Here is an 11,829-nt window from a genome sequence, read left to right as displayed (position 1 = left end):
CTCATGTGAAAAGAGTTAGTTGGTTTAAAAGGATTCAATATTCCCTTTAAATATAATATATTTTTCTTTAAATTTGGGGTTTAAACTCCCACTTTAATAAGGGAATTTGTAGTGAAATCGAACTGAAAAAATAAAATGTATTACTATTACATATTGAAAACTGGTGGCTCTAGGTTCTAATTAACCCATACATGAGGATAAACAAACACTCTGGTGAGTAGGTGAATTCTCATCATGATCACTCATGGGAGACATTCTCAATTTGGTATTTTACCATCTCTAGTTTGTCTCGGGCAAAGTGGAAACCTAGGGGCATTTTATAACTTTATTACATTTCATAACTCTATAGATGTTCTAAATTGTGTTCAATCTTTGCCTCAATTTTTATAATTATTGGAGAAGCCATAAAACAAAATTAAGAGTGATATTGAACGATAAACCAATTTGTTGAATCAAACGATTAATTTTTTTTATTGAGTTTTATCCTTTAAAATCTTGCATTGTGTTTTTTAAAAACCCTACACTCATCGTAATAAGTCTTCCTAATGATATCGAACCTAAGAATTAAAATTTATTACTGTGACGTATGAGAACTACTAGATGCGAGGGTTCTAACTCATGTATGAAGAAAAAAAATTGCTGGCTAAACCCATGCGCACATTGAGTGCAGAAGATCTTAAGTCTTCCCCCTTAACCTCTCGGGCAAACCAGCCAATCCGTTTCAAAATTGAGGGTTTAAATTGTTACTATAATAAGTGTCTTTTAGTGGATATTGTTTTTAATATATGCATGAGAAAAAATACATTTGAATGGAAAAAATAAATTTAAATGGAGTGAAAGATGTAAATTTTGGTGATCACTCTTGGGAGATATTCTCAAATTGCTATTTTTTTCTATACTCTTATTTGTTGCACACTAGTGAGGCATTTCATACTTCTTCTTTTTTCTTTTGAAAAATATATCAACATTTTATATATATATATATATAATAATAATAATAATGCTTAATTGTAACTTTTCGGGTTTATATGAGAGTAAATGGTTCGATTATCGGCTCAAATTATTTTTGTGAGTTAATACGAAGAAAAAATGTTTATATTCTCTTTAATTTCTCTCTTCATGCACTTACACTTATTGAAAAATGCTTCATCTTCAATTTTTTTCTTCCTTAGATATTTGTGTGTAATGCCTTCGATGATCTCTTCTTGCTTCTTGTTTCTCACTCGATTATGGTAATGTCTTAGATATAATAATCTATTTCTTTTTCTTTAGGATTATCTTCCAAATTTTTCTTCCACATTAAAACGTCGATTTTGGTTCGTCTCCTCTAAGATCTTATGTTGTTTTATAGTTACTAATTATCTACTCCATGATTTTTACATGTTCAATAATCCATTTCTATTTTAGTGGCTTTGATTCACAAACCTTATAATATTCATCTTTATCTTTAGGATATTCTTTAGTTTTTATTTTAGATTCTAAATGTTGGTTTAGGTTCAACCACTCTAGACTCCTTTTTGTTTTTGATTTCGGATGCTTTAGTATTACTAATTATTTACTTTATAATTTTTACAGGGTTCAAACATCTCTCTTTCAATGGTGTGTCCAAATTTAAGCGATTCAATTTCTTTTCATGTTAAAAAAATACATCTTGGAAAAAATGTGTGTTCCTTTATTTTTATCCTTGTGATATTCTTCAGTTTTGTTTTAGATTTTAAACGTCGGTTTCGGTTAGGGTCGCTCTAAATGTTTTTGCTACTTTAGAGTTGCCAATTATCTACTCCATGATTTTTATATGATCAATGATCATTTTCTCTTTCAAAGGTGTTTATTCTCAAACTTGATATTCTTCTTCTTTATCATTAAGATATTCTTTGATTTTTTTTATTTAAGATATTAAATGTTGGTTTCGGTTCGGCCACTTTAGATTCTTCTTTTACTTTTGGTTTTGGATGATTTAGAAATTATTGTTGGGAAAAGCGTATATTCGATTCCATACTCGAAAAACTTAGAGCAAATAAAGTATATATAAAAGGGGAAGTAAATAACACAATGAACACACGATATTTTACATGGAAAACCTCTTCAAATTATAGAGTAACTTTACATCCAAATCAGCTTAAATTAGATGTCGGGTATACAATCAAGGTATAAAAAACTTTAATAGAGAAAAAGAACTAAATGAGAATAACTAAAATGATACAAACTTTGTGGTCCCAAACGAGTAAATAAAACTCAAACTAGCCACAAATTTTAAGGCACGAAAAATCAAACTTCGAGACGTTTAAACTTTGATTCGACCATTGAAAATGTAGAAGAATGAGTTATCAAACTTTTGACAAAATCTCAGCTCAATAGAACTTCATTTGAATCTCTGATCGTCAGTTTGATGACCATTGTCATATTTAAGCGAAAATCTGTTAACTTTTCTCTCTCTACCTCCCCTTTTAATTTTTGACTACCTTACTTTTTTTTCTCATTGTCGCTTTTTTAAATACTAAAGCTATTAGTATTAGGGCTATAATATAACTCTTTAAAGTAATGTATTACCCTTGATGAATTAAAGTGAACTTGAACCACTATTGGACTTTTTTCATAGTTGGGAGCCCAAACAAAAATCTAACAAACTCCTCCCTCACAATTATGGGAAGGATGTTGTCAACCCGACAGTTATATGACAATACTTGAACTTGCTTTGTGGCAAAGCCTTAGTCATCATGTTTGCACCATCATCGTCTATATGCACCTTCTTTAAAATCAATAATTTTTTCATCTAACACATCTCGTATCCAATGACACCTTACATCAATGTGTTTAGATCTAAAATGAAACATTGAATTTTTTTCTAGATAAATAGCGCTTTGACTATCACATAGAAGCACATACCTCTTTTGCATAATACCAAGTTCAAATAACAATTTATTTACCCAAATTAGTTCCTTAGAAGCTTCCATTGATGCAATAAGTTCAGCCTCCGCGGTTGACAATGCAACACATTTTTTAGTCTCGATTGCCATTAAATAGCTCCCCCTCCAAAAGTAATCAATTAGTCTAAAATTGATTTTCTTGAGTTAACATCACCCGTCATATCTAATTAGGTATAACTAACTAAATTTAGACTCTCATTTTTAAGGCAAAGTCTCATACTCGATGTGGCTCGGAGATACCTCAATATCCACTTCACCACTTTCCAATGTTATTTTTCTGAATTTGAAAGGAACATGTTCACAGTAGCAACAACATAATCTATATTTGAGCTTGTGCTAACTATATCATACATAAGACTATTACATCAGAAATATAAGGAACATTCTTCATATATTCCTTTTCATGATCGTTTGAAAGACTATATATTCGGAGCTCAATTTAAAATGGGTCGCTAAAGGTGTGCCAATACTTTTAGCATTCTCCATATTGAATATTTGTAACACTTTCTCAATATATCTCTCTTGAGACAACCATAACTTTTTCATCTTTATGTCACGACTAATTCAAATTCTAAGAATCTATTTTGCTAGTCCAAAATCCTTCATTGCAAAGGACTTTCCTAGGTCTTGTTTCAACTTATCAATTCTCACATCACTTTGACTAACAATAAGCATATCATCAACATAAAGTAATAGAATAACAAAATCATTAGGAGAGAATTTTTGCACAAGCACATAATTGTCGGAAGTAGTATTTTTATAACTGTGATGCTTCATAAACAAATCAAACTTATCGTACCATTGTCGTGGAGCCTTCTTCAAATTATACAAGCTCTTATTCATCTTTCAAAAACAATTCTCTTTACCTTTGACATCAAAACCTTCAAGTTGATCCGTTTAAATCTCTTTCTTTAAATCACCGTGAAGAAAAGTAGTTTTCACGTCCATCTATTCAACTTTCAAATCAAGACTAGTTGCCAAATTCAATATAGTTTTAATTTAAGTCATATTAACAATATGAGATAAAATTTCATCAAAGTCAATTCCCTTTATTTGACTAAACCCTTTGATAATCAAACGAGCTTTGTATCGTGGAGCTGAAGTATGATCATCTTGCTTCAGTCTGTATACTTACATGTTCTTTAAAGTTTTTTTTTTCTTTTTGGTAATTCTATCAACTCAAATATATGATTATCATGTAGAGATTGCATCTCATCTTTTATAGCATTAACCCATTTATGTTTAGATTCACTATCCATAGCTTCTTCATATGACTTTGGCTCTCCCCCATCGGTCACTAACACATATTCATTAATAGAATATTTCGTAGAAGGTTGTCGATCTTCTAGTTGAAATAGTAGATAATTCCTCTTGCTCGTTACAAATATTCTCTATTTGAATATCATGTTCATCATGAGAATCATCCTATTGCCGTTAATTTTCTGTTGAACTAGGTGAACAAGATAATTTAATTAGATCTAAATATATCCACTCACATTTTCCTTCAACTCACTATTTTTTAACTTTATCAAGGTTTCAACAGTCTCATCTTCATAAAAGATGACATCATGATTTTTGACAAGCTTCTTTGCAACTGGATCGTACAATCTGTAACTAAATTAATCTTGGCCATAACACAAGAAGATGCACTATCGACTATTCACATCCAACTTTGATCTTTCATCATTTGGAATATGAACATAGCACATGCATCCAAATACTCGTAAGTGATTATAAGAAATAGTTTTACGAGTCCATATCTTATTTGGAACTTCACCGTCCAAAGCTACTATAGGACTCAGATTAATAACATGTACTGATGTGAGTAATGTTTCACCCCCAAAACGTTTGAGATAACTTTGCTTCTTAAATCAAACATCTAATCCTCTTAACAATTGTTATATTCATCATTTCTGTAAGGCTATTCAATTGGGGAGTCTTTGGAGGTGTTTTCTGATATTTGATCATGTGTGGACTGCAAAATGCATCAAATGGACCACAATACTCATCACCATTATCACTACGTCACTTTTGGCAATCGAGATGAGTTCGAGAAATTTGATCATGTGTTTTCGAGTTCGAGCTCGAGTAGCTCGAATTGTAATCTAGCCGAGTTCGAGTATAAATTTTGGTACTCAATCGAGTTCGAATATTTACAATGCAATTCGAGTCAAGTTCGAGTAGTATGGTACTGGGCTCGACTCGACTTGTTTACACCACTAATTATACCATTAAAAATAGAATTACAAAGAGAAACTTTAATAGTCTCCCACGAATCAAGTAAAGTAGTCAATAATCAAAACCCATTGAACATCATCTTCAAACTTAATTCCCATGCCTAACACTTGATTCAACACACCTTGAAACTCATTTAAGTGATTAGTCATATAAGCATTATCTTTATACCTAAATGAATTAATTTTTGAAGAAAAATAATTTATTACTTTCAATCTTTATAACATATAAATTCTCAAGTTTATTCCATAAAGTTTGTGCAAGTGTCTCAAGTTAAATATGGTTATAAACCTTCTCTTTAAATGAGTAGAAACAAAATAAGTTAAAATTTTAAAAACAAAATTAAATAAATATTGTAAATCACTTAAATTTAAATATTAAAGGATAAAAATATTATATAAAAAATAAAAAATAAAAATATTTTATGAAAAAATAATATTTCATCTAATTAAATCACCATTTTTATACCAACTAAAAACTATTTCATTTCTTTTAATAATTATAAAAAGTAATTATGCCACTCATGTACTCATGTACCATCTATGTATATGATTCCACCTAGTAATTTTAGACTTACTCAAATTTACATTATATTTGTTTTTGCTATAAGTTTTATTTTTTATTTTTTTTATTGTACTTAAATATTTATTTTTATTCATGTACTCATGTATCTATGTAATGATTCCACTTAGTAATTTTACAACTCAAACCTAATTTCTGGATCGTCCCATATATTACTAAAGGTAATATATGTATATAATATATATATATATATAATATATATATATATATATAAGAAATCTTTTATTAAAAGAGGTCAAAAAGTCACATATTTTATTTTTATTAAGATAGATAGGCTTATTTAAGAGACTAATTATGTATAAATAAATTGTCGATATAAGTAAAAACTAACACATTATTGTGGCAAATGACTTTTCAAGAACTTGTTCTTGAAAAGTCATTTGCCACAATAATGTGTTAGTTTTTACTTATATCGACAATTTAATTAGATATATATATATATTAATGAAATTAAGGTGGTAACTGATAACTACAGAACTACTAACTATAAGAATCAAGTCAAATTTTTGTTTCCTTGTTATCAATTATGATTTGAATAATTTATTATTTATTCATTTGAATATTTAAACAGTTTATATAAACGTTTACAAGAGTCTGTATTACAGAATGACATTCATTAAATATATTACATTTAAAATAAATATACAAAATATATATATATATATATATTGTGTTTAATTAATAATCAAAATGTTAATATATATATATATATATAATATCTTTGTAAGATATTATCACAATAATAAATTGTAATAATATCATTATTATATAATATTTTATAAGTTATTATCACAATATAATAAATTGTGATAATATTAATATTATATTATATTAGTTTCCTTATAAGATAAATCTTATATTTATATAATAGACATAACTTATGTAATTTAATATAAAAATTTTAATACAATTTTTTTTTTTAAATATTTTAATACAAAATAAATTTAAATTATTTATAAATTATTTTATGTTATCATTCATATAATATTTGAGAAATAATATAAAAAGGAAAATAGTAAAAAAAAAAATTATATGAAAATATGTGTCATTTTTTAATTGAAAATTTAAAAATTCTTTTATCACATTCACGCTAAACTCAAGAAATGACATATCACATTATTTCCAACTTGTTGTCAATATTTTTACTTCATGCTCTCTATAATTTCTCATAATATTTATACATTTTAGACAAATAAAATAATTTTTAATTTTAGTTACATATTTAAAATTTATTTAATTTTATTAAGAGAAATGGTTGGGAAAAAAATTTGAGATTGAATTATGTGGCACAATCTAATTAGCTAAAAAAAAATAACAAATTTTTTCTCTCCCCTCACATTTTATTCTTTTTTCCAATAATATAGTAACACATTATTCTCTTCCTCATTCCCTCTCTCACACTGCTCTTTTATTAAGTTACTTTCATTTTAATTAATATTTTCAAAACTTTCCCTAGTAATCTATCTAAATAAATATTAATAATTAATTCATATTTCTTGAATAAATCATTAATTTTTATAAAATTAAGATAATTATGTTTGTAATTAAGTGATTGTTAATTGTCTTAAAATTAATTGAATTAAAAATTTATATAAAATCAGTTAATTGGAGGAATCACTTGTGAACACTCTTTCCCAATATTAATTTCCAATTATCTATATATATATATTAAATGCTTAATTTTCAAAGTGTTCGGATTAACGGATCGAGAGCTGTGATTAATTTGAATATATATGTGAGAGTAAATGGATATATGTGTCAGATTATGGGTTGACTCGGCCATAAAATTCAAACGGTTAAAAATAAAATTAAAAATGATATTTGTATGTTTTGAAGTTGTAACCTAGCAAACCAAGTACAATCATTTAACCAACTAGACTAATAAGACTTTATATTTTAAATTCAATACCAAATTTTATGAACGTTAGACATTTTAACAATATAAGATGTGATAGTAAATGGATACATGGGTCGGATTGTGAGTTGACCCGTCCATAAAATTCAAACGTTTAAAAATAAAATTAAAAAAGATATATGTATGTTTCAAAGTTGTAACCTAATAAAATAAATACAAACCTTTAACCAATATATATATATATATATATAATAATGCTTAATTTTCAAAGTGTCCGGATTGTCGGGTCGAGAGTTGTGGTTAATTTAGATATATATGTTAGAGTAAATGAATACTTGGGGTCGGATTGTGAGTTGACCCGCTCATAAACTTCAAACGGTTAAAAATAAAATTAAAAATGTTATATGTATATTTCGAACTTGCAACATAACAAAGCAAGTACAACTTTTTAACCAACTAGGCTAATAAAACTTATATTTTTAATTCAACACCTAATTTGATGAACGTTAGACATTTTAACAATATAAGTTCAACTTATTAACCAACTAATTTAAATATATATATATATAATGATGCTTAATTTTCAAAGTATCTGGATTGTCGGGTTGAGAGCTGTGGTTAATTTGGATATATATGTTAGAGTAAATTGATATTTGGGGTCGGATTGTGAGTTGACCCGCTCATAAACTTCAAACGGTTAAAAATAAAATTAAAAATGCTATATGTATATTTCGAACTTGCAACTTAACAAAATAAGTACAACCCTTTAACTAAGTGTGATTGACATGTGGTTTGTCGATGGATAATAGGTCGGTATCAATTGAAAGTGGTTAAAAAATATGAATCAAATATTTGATTGACCAAAGTATGCAGTCACAATGTTAAATGTTAAAAAATATAAATCAAATATTTGATTGACCAAAGTGAAAGTGTAAGGTCATGAGATAAGAGGTTCATTCGGAAAAAATATGTGACGAGATATGTGAGAAGATAATTGTTTTATCGAAATGAATAAAATGTGGAATGAGAGTGTTCTATATTTTATTTTAATATATTGTTCGTAATTTATTATGAATTTTAAACATTGAATACTTATTATTATTATTATTATTATTTTATTAATTTTTTTTTATGATACACACAAATATTTTGAACTAAAGATGAATATCTTTAGTTCATTAAATGACTCAGACTCTTTCATCATTTGACATTTACATCTTTTAATTTAACAATTTCTCAATTACTAACTCAATAATATTAAATTTTTTATCCATGTAACCTAGCATAAAAAATGTGGATATCTTCGGCTCCATGAGATCTGAATTCGAGTAGATTAAGCGGCATATCTAATTAAATTTATTGAGTGTGTTTATAGATAATATTTTAATATGTGGATCGGATTAGTTCTACTTGAGTAAACGTAACCAACTTTATATATGAATTTTGGATTATCATTAATTATAAGTGATATCATCCATGCACATGGATTATAAAAGTACATAAATATCTCTCCCAACTTGTTTTAAGTTAAATTTCTCCAAAAACACCAACAAATTATTTTGTTATTCTATGTACGTAATACCCATCAGAAAATTCGTTAAAAGAATAAAAAATAAAAACAAATATTAACTACATAAAATAATCCGTGTAAAAGAAGAAGAATAGAGAAGAAAGGAAGTAATTTGACTATATTGGAAACAAATTGACTTGAACCAAAATCTAGACCAATAAGACTTGAATGAAGCCAAACATGAGCATAGAGAAAATCTTATTAACAACGGGTAAATTGGGAATGCATCTACTCAAAAAAACAATAACCCTATTTGTAACCATTGCACAACAATCCCAATACAATTACCTAAAAACCCATCCATAATGGTTAGAAAAACCTTGAGGTTCTGTCATGGCCTAAGTGATGCACAAAACCATCCACACATTTAAGAGTCACGGAAAAAGTAGTAGGAACGTAAGTCCCTTCACATGAACTCTACTCATGGTCGGCTCCCACAAGTGAAACGAATCTAGTGAATCTAAACAATCAAATTGTAAATATAAAATAAAAAGAAATACAAATCCGGAACAAACCGACAGGGGACACAACACGAGTCTGTGCACATGAATCGTGACCATGTCGTGCTTGATCTTGTCCACTTTGCGAAATATAATTTTAAACATAACACGATAATACAACACACATCATGTTTGTCATGACTAACCTTATTTAAAAAGGAAACATAAAAAATTGCTTGAGCCTCTCCTTTTTTTTCTTTAAACAAAAAACTCTTAAGACACAAAGTATAAATCAAATATTCTAAAATTACAAAAATTTTTATTAATATTGTAAATCATATTCATTTACTAAAATTAAAATAAATATTAAATTTAATATAATAAAGTAGTAATAAGTGAAAAAACTTAAAAATTGAAATTGTAATGAAAAACAAAATGACTATACAACCTTATATGACAGGCATGCCTAAGTACAATAATGCAACAATGCATTTTTTAGCCATGATATCTTAAAAACATGCTAGAATATTAATCAAATGTGAAGTCCAAAAGATAATACAATTCACCTAAGAGCATCTCCAACGCATGACCTGTGCCCGCATGGGACAGCGTGGAAAAGGGCAGGTCATTGGTTTTTTTCATTTTTTGCATTGGAGATAGAAGCAAAAAGAGGGCAGTGCCCTCTATGCCGGTCATGCCCTCCTCTGACTTTTTCATCATTATATAATATAATATATTATATAATATAGGAATATTAGTTATATATTTAATTATAATATTTTTTCATACTATTTTTAAGTAATAATATAATAACATTAAATAAATATATATTCTAAAGTTTTATTAAAATAGGAATATTAATTATATATTAAATTATAATAATATTAATTATATATTTAATTATAAAAATATTATAATATTTTATTATATTATAGAAATATTAATTATATATTCTTAAATTTTCCTATAATATAGGAATATATGTTATATATTCTCAAATTTATTCGTTTTTAATATTATAATATATTTTAAATTATAAAAATGTTTTATATTTTCTATTAATTATATTAATATGTTTTAAGGGTGAAATTTTAAATTTTCCTATAATATATATAATACAGGAATATTACTTATATATTTAATTAATAAATATATTTTTTAAATAAATTAATATATATTTTATTAATTATATTAACACGTGAGTTTAAAATCTCAAATTTTCCTATAATATAGCTATAATATAGGATTATTAGTTATAATATTTCTATATTATAAATTAGTTATTTATTTAAAATATTATAAATAAAATTTATTATTTAGATAAGAGGGCGGGCGGAAGCATTGGAGTGTTTTGGACAACTATAATGTGTGCCCCCTTTCTGCTGATGTGGAATATTGATTTCACAAAATAAGAGGGCAGAGGTCTTGTGCGCTGCTGATGCTCTAAGTAGTTTTCTTAGTGACAATTGTTAGAATGTTTGGATGAAGATGTTACATTTTCGAGTCTAATCCCAATATCCAATAAGATCGGCCACTTTCAATTCAATTGATATAAATGCATAACTCGTTTTTTTTCTTTCTAGAAATTAGTTTTATATGATTGAATTCAATAAATATGGAGAAAATAGAAGTTTTATCATGAACTTAGTTTTCATTGAATTTAAAGTTCACATAGACTTTTCTAAAAATAAAAATTCACCTAGACATTTGGAAGAGCGTTCATTTTATTCTACCTATTATAAAATTCTCGAGCATTATATTTTATTCCGCTCATAGTTGTTTTGAAGACTTATAAATAAGAATGTGATTAAATCTCTAACTATTTAAGAAAATACCTACACTAGATAGAGACTAATAATTATGAAAAGTCAGGTTTAAGATCTGAGAATAATTCAAAACAATAAGAAAATAAAACTTAAAAATAATGACATAGTGATTTAAAAACAAGTAAAATTATCCACTAACACCTAAATATAACAAATTAAATGTTGATTTAATATATTAAGGTCTTAAGTTTGAATATATAAATAAAATAAATAAAACAAAAATCAAGTAGAATGATAAAAATTATTTCAAAAGTTACATTTTACTATCATGCTATGAGAAGAAATAAGTGGCAAAAAATGGAGGAGGGCGGCTAGTATTAATATAAATTAATTAACTTGTTTGGTGAAAAACTATCGAGAAGTCTTGAGACGTCAAGATATGTTAATGAGTTGA

This window comes from Impatiens glandulifera, chromosome 6 (genome assembly GCF_907164915.1).
Source record: "Impatiens glandulifera chromosome 6, dImpGla2.1, whole genome shotgun sequence".
NCBI lineage: Eukaryota > Viridiplantae > Streptophyta > Magnoliopsida > Ericales > Balsaminaceae > Impatiens > Impatiens glandulifera.
This window is presented reverse-complemented; position numbering follows the sequence as displayed.